The sequence below is a fragment of the Atractosteus spatula genome, chromosome 28 (assembly GCF_055471065.1).
Source record: "Atractosteus spatula isolate fAtrSpa1 chromosome 28, fAtrSpa1.hap1, whole genome shotgun sequence".
Taxonomy (NCBI): Eukaryota; Metazoa; Chordata; class Actinopteri; order Semionotiformes; family Lepisosteidae; genus Atractosteus; species Atractosteus spatula.
In genome coordinates this window covers 1,413,422-1,427,318 of record NC_142733.1, presented here as the reverse complement: position 1 = coordinate 1,427,318, position 13,897 = coordinate 1,413,422, and positions in this window count along the sequence as shown.

The window sequence follows — 13,897 nt, the reverse complement described above, 5'->3', positions numbered from 1 at the left end:
CTGAGTCAGCCCTTAACCCCAGTGTGCTGAAATTGTTAAAACGTGTTTTTCAGCAGAAATAAACACGTTTTGGCAACTTTGGTCACCACCATGTAACTTATAGGGCAAGAACAGCACTGTTTTCAAAACGTGTTTTTCAGCCCGAAATAAACGCGTTTTCTCAGCCTTTAGAATCGCAGTGTATCTGCCTGGCTCAGAAGAGCCCACTGAGTCAGCCCTTTACCCCAGTGTGCTGAAATTGTCAAAACGTGTTTTTCAGCAGAAATAAACACGTTTTGGCAACTTTGGTCACCAGTATGTAACTTATAGGGCAGGAACAGCACAGTTTTCAAAACGTGTTTTTCAGCCCGAAATAAACGCGTTTTCTCAGCCCTTAAAATCACAGTGTATCTGCCTGGCTCTGAAGAGCCCACTGAGTCAGCCCTTAACACCAGTGTGCTGAAATTGTCAAAACGTGTTTTTCAGCAGAAATCAACACGTTTTGGCAACTTTGGTCACCACCATGTAACTTATAGGGCAAGAACAGCACAGTTTTCAAAACGTGTTTTTCAGCCCGAAATAAACGCGTTTTCTCAGCCCTTAAAATCACAGTGTATCTGCCTGGCTCAGAAGAGCCCACTGAGTCAGCCCTTAACCCCAGTGTGCTGAAATTGTTAAAACGTGTTTTTCAGCAGAAATAAACACGTTTTGGCAACTTTGGTCACCACCATGTAACTTATAGGGCAAGAACAGCACAGTTTTCAAAACGTGTTTTTCAGCCCGAAATAAACGCGTTTTCTCAGCCCTTGGAATCGCAGTGTATCTGCCTGGCTCAGAAGAGCCCACTGAGTCAGCCCTTAACCCCAGTGTGCTGAAATTGTTAAAACGTGTTTTTCAGCAGAAATAAACACGTTTTGGCAACTTTGGTCACCACCATGTAACTTATAGGGCAAGAACAGCACTGTTTTCAAAACGTGTTTTTCAGCCCGAAATAAACGCGTTTTCTCAGCCTTTAGAATCGCAGTGTATCTGCCTGGCTCAGAAGAGCCCACTGAGTCAGCCCTTTACCCCAGTGTGCTGAAATTGTCAAAACGTGTTTTTCAGCAGAAATAAACACGTTTTGGCAACTTTGGTCACCAGTATGTAACTTATAGGGCAGGAACAGCACAGTTTTCAAAACGTGTTTTTCAGCCCGAAATAAACGCGTTTTCTCAGCCCTTAAAATCACAGTGTATCTGCCTGGCTCTGAAGAGCCCACTGAGTCAGCCCTTAACCCCAGTGTGCTGAAATTGTCAAAACGTGTTTTTCAGCAGAAATAAACACGTTTTGGCAACTTTGGTCACCACCATGTAACTTATAGGGCAAGAACAGCACTGTTTTCAAAACGTGTTTTTCAGCCCGAAATAAACGCGTTTTCTCAGCCTTTAGAATCGCAGTGTATCTGCCTGGCTCAGAAGAGCCCACTGAGTCAGCCCTTTACCCCAGTGTGCTGAAATTGTCAAAACGTGTTTTTCAGCAGAAATAAACACGTTTTGGCAACTTTGGTCACCAGTATGTAACTTATAGGGCAGGAACAGCACAGTTTTCAAAACGTGTTTTTCAGCCCGAAATAAACGCGTTTTCTCAGCCCTTAAAATCACAGTGTATCTGCCTGGCTCTGAAGAGCCCACTGAGTCAGCCCTTAACACCAGTGTGCTGAAATTGTCAAAACGTGTTTTTCAGCAGAAATAAACACGTTTTGGCAACTTTGGTCACCACCATGTAACTTATAGGGCAAGAACAGCACAGTTTTCAAAACGTGTTTTTCAGACCGAAATGAACGCGTTTTCTCAGCCCTTAAAATCACAGTGTATCTGCCTTGCTCAGAAGAGCCCACTGAGTCAGCCCTTAACCCCAGTGTGCTGAAATTGTTAAAACGTGTTTTTCAGCAGAAATAAACACGTTTTGGCAACTTTGGTCACCACCATGTAACTTATAGGGCAAGAACAGCACAGTTATCAAAACGTGTTTTTCAGCCCGAAATAAACGCGTTTTCTCAGCCCTTAGAATCGCAGTGTATCTGCCTGGCTCTGAAGAGCCCACTGAGTCAGCCCTTAACCCCAGTGTGCTGAAATTGTCAAAACGTGTTTTTCAGCAGAAATAAACACGTTTTGGCAACTTTGGTCACCAGCATGTAACTTATAGGGCAAGTACAGCACTGTTTTCAAAACGTGCTTTTCAGCCCGAAATAAACGCGTTTTCTCAGCCCTTAGATTCGCAGTGTATCTGCCTGGCTCAGAAGAGCCCACTGAGTCAGCCCTTAACCCTAGTGTGCTTAAGTTGTCAAAACGTGTATTTCAGCAGAAATAAACACGTTTTGGCAACTTTGGTCACCACCATGTAACTTATAGGGCAGGAACAGCACAGTTTTCAAAACGTGTTTTTCAGCCCGAAATAAACGCGTTTTCTCAGCCCTTAGAATCGCAGTGTATCTGCCTGGCTCTGAAGAGCCCACTGTGTCAGCCCTTAACCCCAGTCTGCTGAAATTGTCAAAACGTGTTTTTCAGCAGAAATAAACACGTTTTGGCAACTTTGGTCACCACCATGTAACTTATAGGGCAAGAACAGCACAGTTTTCAAAACGTGTTTTTCAGCCCGAAATAAACGCGTTTTCTCAGCCCTTGGAATCGCAGTGTATCTTCCTGGCTCAGAAGAGCCCACTGAGTCAGCCCTTAACCCCAGTGTGCTGAAATTGTTAAAACGTGTTTTTCAGCAGAAATAAACACGTTTTGGCAACTTTGGTCACCACCATGTAACTTATAGGGCAAGAACAGCACTGTTTTCAAAACGTGTTTTTCAGCCCGAAATAAACGCGTTTTCTCAGCCCTTAGAATCGCAGTGTATCTGCCTGGCTCTGAAGAGCCCACTGTGTCAGCCCTTAACCCCAGTGTGCTGAAATTGTCAAAACGTGTTTTTCAGCAGAAATAAACACGTTTTGGCAACTTTGGTCACCACCATGTAACTTATAGGGCAAGAACAGCACAGTTTTCAAAACGTGTTTTTCAGCCCGAAATAAACGCGTTTTCTCAGCCCTTGGAATCGCAGTGTATCTGCCTGGCTCAGAAGAGCCCACTGAGTCAGCCCTTAACCCCAGTGTGCTGAAATTGTTAAAACGTGTTTTTCAGCAGAAATAAACACGTTTTGGCAACTTTGGTCACCACCATGTAACTTATAGGGCAAGAACAGCACTGTTTTCAAAACGTGTTTTTCAGCCCGAAATAAACGCGTTTTCTCAGCCTTTAGAATCGCAGTGTATCTGCCTGGCTCAGAAGAGCCCACTGAGTCAGCCCTTTACCCCAGTGTGCTGAAATTGTCAAAACGTGTTTTTCAGCAGAAATAAACACGTTTTGGCAACTTTGGTCACCAGTATGTAACTTATAGGGCAGGAACAGCACAGTTTTCAAAACGTGTTTTTCAGCCCGAAATAAACGCGTTTTCTCAGCCCTTAAAATCACAGTGTATCTGCCTGGCTCAGAAGAGCCCACTGAGTCAGCCCTTTACCCCAGTGTGCTGAAATTGTCAAAACGTGTTTTTCAGCAGAAATAAACACGTTTTGGCAACTTTGGTCACCACCATGTAACTTATAGGGCAAGAACAGCAGAGTTTTCAAAACGTGTTTTTCAGCCCGAAATAAACGCGTTTTCTCAGCCCTTGGAATCGCAGTGTATCTGCCTGGCTCAGAAGAGCACACTGAGTCAGCCCTTAACCCCAGTGTGCTGAAATTGTCAAAACGTGTTTTTCAGCAGAAATGAACACGTTTTGGCAACTTTGGTCACCACCATGTAACTTATAGGGCAGGAACAGCACAGTTTTCAAAACGTGTTTTTCAGCCCTTAGATTCGCAGTGTATCTGCCTGGCTCAGAAGAGCCCACTGAGTCAGCCCTTAACCCCAGTGTGCTGAAATTGTCAAAACGTGTTTTTCAGCAGAAATAAACACGTTTTGGCAACTTTGGTCACCACCATGTAACTTATAGGGCAAGTACAGCACAGTTTTCAAAACGTGTTTTTCAGCCCGAAATAAACGCGTTTTCTCAGCCCTTGGAATCGCAGTGTATCTGCCTGGCTCAGAAGAGCCCACTGAGTCAGCCCTTAACCCCAGTGTGCTGAAGTTGTCAAAACGTGTATTTCAGCAGAAATAAACACGTTTTGGCAACTTTGGTCACCACCATGTAACTTATAGGGCAGGAACAGCACAGTTTTCAAAACGTGTTTTTCAGCCCGAAATAAACGCGTTTTCTCAGCCCTTAGAATCGCAGTGTATCTGCCTGGCTCTGAAGAGCCCACTGTGTCAGCCCTTAACCCCAGTGTGCTGAAATTGTCAAAACGTGTTTTTCAGCAGAAATAAACACGTTTTGGCAACTTTGGTCACCACCATGTAACTTATAGGGCAAGAACAGCACAGTTTTCAAAACGTGTTTTTCAGCCCGAAATAAACGCGTTTTCTCAGCCCTTGGAATCGCAGTGTATCTGCCTGGCTCAGAAGAGCCCACTGAGTCAGCCCTTAACCCCAGTGTGCTGAAATTGTTAAAACGTGTTTTTCAGCAGAAATAAACACGTTTTGGCAACTTTGGTCACCACCATGTAACTTATAGGGCAAGAACAGCACTGTTTTCAAAACGTGTTTTTCAGCCCGAAATAAACGCGTTTTCTCAGCCCTTAGAATCGCAGTGTATCTGCCTGGCTCTGAAGAGCCCACTGTGTCAGCCCTTAACCCCAGTGTGCTGAAATTGTCAAAACGTGTTTTTCAGCAGAAATAAACACGTTTTGGCAACTTTGGTCACCACCATGTAACTTATAGGGCAAGAACAGCACAGTTTTCAAAACGTGTTTTTCAGCCCGAAATAAACGCGTTTTCTCAGCCCTTGGAATCGCAGTGTATCTGCCTGGCTCAGAAGAGCCCACTGAGTCAGCCCTTAACCCCAGTGTGCTGAAATTGTTAAAACGTGTTTTTCAGCAGAAATAAACACGTTTTGGCAACTTTGGTCACCACCATGTAACTTATAGGGCAAGAACAGCACTGTTTTCAAAACGTGTTTTTCAGCCCGAAATAAACGCGTTATCTCAGCCTTTAGAATCGCAGTGTATCTGCCTGGATCAGAAGAGCCCACTGAGTCAGCCCTTTACCCCAGTGTGCTGAAATTGTCAAAACGTGTTTTTCAGCAGAAATAAACACGTTTTGGCAACTTTGGTCACCAGTATGTAACTTATAGGGCAGGAACAGCACAGTTTTCAAAACGTGTTTTTCAGCCCGAAATAAACGCGTTTTCTCAGCCCTTAAAATCACAGTGTATCTGCCTGGCTCTGAAGAGCCCACTGAGTCAGCCCTTAACCCCAGTGTGCTGAAATTGTTAAAACGTGTTTTTCAGCAGAAATAAACACGTTTTGGCAACTTTGGTCACCACCATGTAACTTATAGGGCAAGAACAGCACTGTTTTCAAAACGTGTTTTTCAGCCCGAAATAAACGCGTTTTCTCAGCCTTTAGAATCGCAGTGTATCTGCCTGGCTCAGAAGAGCCCACTGAGTCAGCCCTTTACCCCAGTGTGCTGAAATTGTCAAAACGTGTTTTTCAGCAGAAATAAACACGTTTTGGCAACTTTGGTCACCAGTATGTAACTTATAGGGCAGGAACAGCACAGTTTTCAAAACGTGTTTTTCAGTCCGAAATAAACGCGTTTTCTCAGCCCTTAAAATCACAGTGTATCTGCCTGGCTCTGAAGAGCCCACTGAGTCAGCCCTTAACACCAGTGTGCTGAAATTGTCAAAACGTGTTTTTCAGCAGAAATAAACACGTTTTGGCAACTTTGGTCACCACCATGTAACTTATAGGGCAAGAACAGCACAGTTTTCAAAACGTGTTTTTCAGACCGAAATGAACGCGTTTTCTCAGCCCTTAAAATCACAGTGTATCTGCCTTGCTCAGAAGAGCCCACTGAGTCAGCCCTTAACCCCAGTGTGCTGAAATTGTTAAAACGTGTTTTTCAGCAGAAATAAACACGTTTTGGCAACTTTGGTCACCACCATGTAACTTATAGGGCAAGAACAGCACAGTTATCAAAACGTGTTTTTCAGCCCGAAATAAACGCGTTTTCTCAGCCCTTAGAATCGCAGTGTATCTGCCTGGCTCTGAAGAGCCCACTGAGTCAGCCCTTAACCCCAGTGTGCTGAAATTGTCAAAACGTGTTTTTCAGCAGAAATAAACACGTTTTGGCAACTTTGGTCACCAGCATGTAACTTATAGGGCAAGTACAGCACTGTTTTCAAAACGTGCTTTTCAGCCCGAAATAAACGCGTTTTCTCAGCCCTTAGATTCGCAGTGTATCTGCCTGGCTCAGAAGAGCCCACTGAGTCAGCCCTTAACCCTAGTGTGCTGAAGTTGTCAAAACGTGTATTTCAGCAGAAATAAACACGTTTTGGCAACTTTGGTCTCCCCCATGTAACTTATAGGGCAGGAACAGCACAGTTTTCAAAACGTGTTTTTCAGCCCGAAATAAACGCGTTTTCTCAGCCCTTAGAATCGCAGTGTATCTGCCTGGCTCTGAAGAGCCCACTGTGTCAGCCCTTAACCCCAGTCTGCTGAAATTGTCAAAACGTGTTTTTCAGCAGAAATAAACACGTTTTGGCAACTTTGGTCACCACCATGTAACTTATAGGGCAAGAACAGCACAGTTTTCAAAACGTGTTTTTCAGCCCGAAATAAACGCGTTTTCTCAGCCCTTGGAATCGCAGTGTATCTTCCTGGCTCAGAAGAGCCCACTGAGTCAGCCCTTAACCCCAGTGTGCTGAAATTGTTAAAACGTGTTTTTCAGCAGAAATAAACACGTTTTGGCAACTTTGGTCACCACCATGTAACTTATAGGGCAAGAACAGCACTGTTTTCAAAACGTGTTTTTCAGCCCGAAATAAACGCGTTTTCTCAGCCCTTAGAATCGCAGTGTATCTGCCTGGCTCTGAAGAGCCCACTGTGTCAGCCCTTAACCCCAGTGTGCTGAAATTGTCAAAACGTGTTTTTCAGCAGAAATAAACACGTTTTGGCAACTTTGGTCACCACCATGTAACTTATAGGGCAAGAACAGCACAGTTTTCAAAACGTGTTTTTCAGCCCGAAATAAACGCGTTTTCTCAGCCCTTGGAATCGCAGTGTATCTGCCTGGCTCAGAAGAGCCCACTGAGTCAGCCCTTAACCCCAGTGTGCTGAAATTGTTAAAACGTGTTTTTCAGCAGAAATAAACACGTTTTGGCAACTTTGGTCACCACCATGTAACTTATAGGGCAAGAACAGCACTGTTTTCAAAACGTGTTTTTCAGCCCGAAATAAACGCGTTTTCTCAGCCTTTAGAATCGCAGTGTATCTGCCTGGCTCAGAAGAGCCCACTGAGTCAGCCCTTTACCCCAGTGTGCTGAAATTGTTAAAACGTGTTTTTCAGCAGAAATAAACACGTTTTGGCAACTTTGGTCACCAGTATGTAACTTATAGGGCAGGAACAGCACAGTTTTCAAAACGTGTTTTTCAGCCCGAAATAAACGCGTTTTCTCAGCCCTTAAAATCACAGTGTATCTGCCTGGCTCAGAAGAGCCCACTGAGTCAGCCCTTTACCCCAGTGTGCTGAAATTGTCAAAACGTGTTTTTCAGCAGAAATAAACACGTTTTGGCAACTTTGGTCACCACCATGTAACTTATAGGGCAAGAACAGCAGAGTTTTCAAAACGTGTTTTTCAGCCCGAAATAAACGCGTTTTCTCAGCCCTTGGAATCGCAGTGTATCTGCCTGGCTCAGAAGAGCACACTGAGTCAGCCCTTAACCCCAGTGTGCTGAAATTGTCAAAACGTGTTTTTCAGCAGAAATGAACACGTTTTGGCAACTTTGGTCACCACCATGTAACTTATAGGGCAGGAACAGCACAGTTTTCAAAACGTGTTTTTCAGCCCTTAGATTCGCAGTGTATCTGCCTGGCTCAGAAGAGCCCACTGAGTCAGCCCTTAACCCCAGTGTGCTGAAATTGTCAAAACGTGTTTTTCAGCAGAAATAAACACGTTTTGGCAACTTTGGTCACCACCATGTAACTTATAGGGCAAGTACAGCACAGTTTTCAAAACGTGTTTTTCAGCCCGAAATAAACGCGTTTTCTCAGCCCTTGGAATCGCAGTGTATCTGCCTGGCTCAGAAGAGCCCACTGAGTCAGCCCTTTACCCCAGTGTGCTGAAATTGTCAAAACGTGTTTTTCAGCAGAAATAAACACGTTTTGGCAACTTTGGTCACCAGCATGTAACTTATAGGGCAAGTACAGCACAGTTTTCAAAACGTGTTTTTCAGCCCGAAATAAATGCGTTTTCTCAGCCCTTGGAATCGCAGTGTATCTGCCTGGCTCAGAAGAGCCCACTGAGTCAGCCCTTAACCCCAGTGTGCTGAAATTGTCAAAACGTGTTTTTCAGCAGAAATAAACACGTTTTGGCAACTTTGGTCTCCCCCATGTAAGTTATAGGGCAGGAACAGCACAGTTTTCAAAACGTGTTTTTCAGCCCGAAATAAACGCGTTTTCTCAGCCCTTAGATTCGCAGTGTATCTGCCTGGCTCAGAAGAGCCCACTGTGTCAGCCCTTAACCCCAGTGTGCTGAAATTGTCAAAACGTGTTTTTCAGCAGAAATAAACACGTTTTGGCAACTTTGGTCACCACCATGTAACTTATAGGGCAAGAACAGCACAGTTTTCAAAACGTGTTTTTCAGCCCGAAATAAACGCGTTTTCTCAGCCCTTGGAATCGCAGTGTATCTGCCTGGCTCAGAAGAGCCCACTGAGTCAGCCCTTTACCCCAGTGTGCTGAAATTTTCAAAACGTGTTTTTCAGCAGAAATAAACATGTTTTGGCAACTTTGGTCACCACCATGTAACTTATAGGGCAAGAACAGCACAGTTTTCAAAACGTGTTTTTCAGCCCGAAATAAACGCGTTTTCTCAGCCCTTAGATTCGCAGTGTATCTGCCTGGCTCAGAAGAGCCCACTGAGTCAGCCCTTAACCCCAGTGTGCTCAAATTGTCAAAACGTGTTTTTCAGTAGAAATAAACACGTTTTGGCAACTTTGGTCACCACCATGTAACTTATAGGGCAAGAACAGCACTGTTTTCAAAACGTGTTTTTCAGCCCGAAATAAACGCGTTTTCTCAGCCTTTAGAATCGCAGTGTATCTGCCTGGCTCAGAAGAGCCCACTGAGTCAGCCCTTTACCCCAGTGTGCTGAAATTGTCAAAACGTGTTTTTCAGCAGAAATAAACACGTTTTGGCAACTTTGGTCACCAGTATGTAACTTATAGGGCAGGAACAGCACAGTTTTCAAAACGTGTTTTTCAGCCCGAAATAAACGCGTTTTCTCAGCCCTTAAAATCACAGTGTATCTGCCTGGCTCTGAAGAGCCCACTGAGTCAGCCCTTAACACCAGTGTGCTGAAATTGTCAAAACGTGTTTTTCAGCAGAAATAAACACGTTTTGGCAACTTTGGTCACCACCATGTAACTTATAGGGCAAGAACAGCACAGTTTTCAAAACGTGTTTTTCAGACCGAAATGAACGCGTTTTCTCAGCCCTTAAAATCACAGTGTATCTGCCTTGCTCAGAAGAGCCCACTGAGTCAGCCCTTAACCCCAGTGTGCTGAAATTGTTAAAACGTGTTTTTCAGCAGAAATAAACACGTTTTGGCAACTTTGGTCACCACCATGTAACTTATAGGGCAAGAACAGCACAGTTATCAAAACGTGTTTTTCAGCCCGAAATAAACGCGTTTTCTCAGCCCTTAGAATCGCAGTGTATCTGCCTGGCTCTGAAGAGCCCACTGAGTCAGCCCTTAACCCCAGTGTGCTGAAATTGTCAAAACGTGTTTTTCAGCAGAAATAAACACGTTTTGGCAACTTTGGTCACCAGCATGTAACTTATAGGGCAAGTACAGCACTGTTTTCAAAACGTGCTTTTCAGCCCGAAATAAACGCGTTTTCTCAGCCCTTAGATTCGCAGTGTATCTGCCTGGCTCAGAAGAGCCCACTGAGTCAGCCCTTAACCCTAGTGTGCTGAAGTTGTCAAAACGTGTATTTCAGCAGAAATAAACACGTTTTGGCAACTTTGGTCTCCCCCATGTAACTTATAGGGCAGGAACAGCACAGTTTTCAAAACGTGTTTTTCAGCCCGAAATAAACGCGTTTTCTCAGCCCTTAGAATCGCAGTGTATCTGCCTGGCTCTGAAGAGCCCACTGTGTCAGCCCTTAACCCCAGTCTGCTGAAATTGTCAAAACGTGTTTTTCAGCAGAAATAAACACGTTTTGGCAACTTTGGTCACCACCATGTAACTTATAGGGCAAGAACAGCACAGTTTTCAAAACGTGTTTTTCAGCCCGAAATAAACGCGTTTTCTCAGCCCTTAGAATCGCAGTGTATCTGCCTGGCTCTGAAGAGCCCACTGTGTCAGCCCTTAACCCCAGTGTGCTGAAATTGTCAAAACGTGTTTTTCAGCAGAAATAAACACGTTTTGGCAACTTTGGTCACCACCATGTAACTTATAGGGCAAGAACAGCACAGTTTTCAAAACGTGTTTTTCAGCCCGAAATAAACGCGTTTTCTCAGCCCTTGGAATCGCAGTGTATCTGCCTGGCTCAGAAGAGCCCACTGAGTCAGCCCTTAACCCCAGTGTGCTGAAATTGTTAAAACGTGTTTTTCAGCAGAAATAAACACGTTTTGGCAACTTTGGTCACCACCATGTAACTTATAGGGCAAGAACAGCACTGTTTTCAAAACGTGTTTTTCAGCCCGAAATAAACGCGTTTTCTCAGCCTTTAGAATCGCAGTGTATCTGCCTGGCTCAGAAGAGCCCACTGAGTCAGCCCTTTACCCCAGTGTGCTGAAATTGTCAAAACGTGTTTTTCAGCAGAAATAAACACGTTTTGGCAACTTTGGTCACCAGTATGTAACTTATAGGGCAGGAACAGCACAGTTTTCAAAACGTGTTTTTCAGCCCGAAATAAACGCGTTTTCTCAGCCCTTAAAATCACAGTGTATCTGCCTGGCTCAGAAGAGCCCACTGAGTCAGCCCTTTACCCCAGTGTGCTGAAATTGTCAAAACGTGTTTTTCAGCAGAAATAAACACGTTTTGGCAACTTTGGTCACCACCATGTAACTTATAGGGCAAGAACAGCAGAGTTTTCAAAACGTGTTTTTCAGCCCGAAATAAACGCGTTTTCTCAGCCCTTGGAATCGCAGTGTATCTGCCTGGCTCAGAAGAGCACACTGAGTCAGCCCTTAACCCCAGTGTGCTGAAATTGTCAAAACGTGTTTTTCAGCAGAAATGAACACGTTTTGGCAACTTTGGTCACCACCATGTAACTTATAGGGCAGGAACAGCACAGTTTTCAAAACGTGTTTTTCAGCCCTTAGATTCGCAGTGTATCTGCCTGGCTCAGAAGAGCCCACTGAGTCAGCCCTTAACCCCAGTGTGCTGAAATTGTCAAAACGTGTTTTTCAGCAGAAATAAACACGTTTTGGCAACTTTGGTCACCACCATGTAACTTATAGGGCAAGTACAGCACAGTTTTCAAAACGTGTTTTTCAGCCCGAAATAAACGCGTTTTCTCAGCCCTTGGAATCGCAGTGTATCTGCCTGGCTCAGAAGAGCCCACTGAGTCAGCCCTTTACCCCAGTGTGCTGAAATTGTCAAAACGTGTTTTTCAGCAGAAATAAACACGTTTTGGCAACTTTGGTCACCAGCATGTAACTTATAGGGCAAGTACAGCACAGTTTTCAAAACGTGTTTTTCAGCCCGAAATAAATGCGTTTTCTCAGCCCTTGGAATCGCAGTGTATCTGCCTGGCTCAGAAGAGCCCACTGAGTCAGCCCTTAACCCCAGTGTGCTGAAATTGTCAAAACGTGTTTTTCAGCAGAAATAAACACGTTTTGGCAACTTTGGTCTCCCCCATGTAAGTTATAGGGCAGGAACAGCACAGTTTTCAAAACGTGTTTTTCAGCCCGAAATAAACGCGTTTTCTCAGCCCTTAGATTCGCAGTGTATCTGCCTGGCTCAGAAGAGCCCACTGTGTCAGCCCTTAACCCCAGTGTGCTGAAATTGTCAAAACGTGTTTTTCAGCAGAAATAAACACGTTTTGGCAACTTTGGTCACCACCATGTAACTTATAGGGCAAGAACAGCACAGTTTTCAAAACGTGTTTTTCAGCCCGAAATAAACGCGTTTTCTCAGCCCTTGGAATCGCAGTGTATCTGCCTGGCTCAGAAGAGCCCACTGAGTCAGCCCTTTACCCCAGTGTGCTGAAATTTTCAAAACGTGTTTTTCAGCAGAAATAAACATGTTTTGGCAACTTTGGTCACCACCATGTAACTTATAGGGCAAGAACAGCACAGTTTTCAAAACGTGTTTTTCAGCCCGAAATAAACGCGTTTTCTCAGCCCTTAGATTCGCAGTGTATCTGCCTGGCTCAGAAGAGCCCACTGAGTCAGCCCTTAACCCCAGTGTGCTCAAATTGTCAAAACGTGTTTTTCAGTAGAAATAAACACGTTTTGGCAACTTTGGTCACCACTATGTAACTTATAGGGCAGGAACAGCACAGTTTTCAAAACGTGTTTTTCAGCCCGAAATAAACGCGTTTTCTCAGCCCTTAGAATCGCAGTGTATCTGCCTGGCTCTGAAGAGCCCACTGAGTCAGCCCTTAACCCCAGTGTGCTGAAATTGTCAAAACGTGTTTTTCAGCAGAAATAAACACGTTTTGGCAACTTTGGTCACCACCATGTAACTTATAGGGCAAGAACAGCACAGTTTTCAAAACGTGTTTTTCAGCCCGAAATAAACGCGTTTTCCCAGCCCTTAAAATCACAGTGTATATGCCTGGTTCAGAAGAGCCCACTGAGTCAGCCCTTAACCCCAGTGTGCTGAAATTGTTAAAACGTGTTTTTCAGCAGAAATAAACACGTTTTGGCAACTTTGGTCACCACCATGTAACTTATAGGGCAAGAACAGCACTGTTTTCAAAACGTGTTTTTCAGCCCGAAATAAACGCGTTTTCTCAGCCCTTAGAATCGCAGTGTATCTGCGTGGCTCTGAAGAGCCCACTGTGTCAGCCCTTAACACCAGTGTGCTGAAATTGTCAAAACGTGTTTTTCAGCAGAAATAAACACGTTTTGGCAACTTTGGTCACCAGTATGTAACTTATAGGGCAGGAACAGCACAGTTTTCAAAACGTGTTTTTCAGCCCGAAATAAACGCGTTTTCTCAGCCCTTAGAATCGCAGTGTATCTGCCTGGCTCTGAAGAGCCCACTGAGTCAGCCCTTAACCCCAGTGTGCTGAAATTGTCAAAACGTGTTTTTCAGCAGAAATAAACACGTTTTGGCAACTTTGGTCACCACCATGTAACTTATAGGGCAAGAACAGCACAGTTTTCAAAACGTGTTTTTCAGCCCGAAATAAACGCGTTTTCTCAGCCCTTAAAATCACAGTGTATCTGCCTGGCTCAGAAGAGCCCACTGAGTCAGCCCTTAACCCCAGTGTGCTGAAATTGTTAAAACGTGTTTTTCAGCAGAAATAAACACGTTTTGGCAACTTTGGTCACCACCATGTAACTTATAGGGCAAGAACAGCACTGTTTTCAAAACGTGTTTTTCAGCCCGAAATAAACGCGTTTTCTCAGCCCTTAGAATCGCAGTGTATCTGCCTGGCTCAGAAGAGCCCACTGAGCCAGCCCTTAACCCCAGTGTGCTGAAATTGTCAAAACGTGTTTTTCAGCAGAAATAAACACGTTTTGGCAACTTTGGTCACCAGCATGTAACTTATAGGGCAGGAACAGCACATTTTTAAAAACGTATTTTTCAGCCCGAAATAAACGCGTTTTCTCAGCCC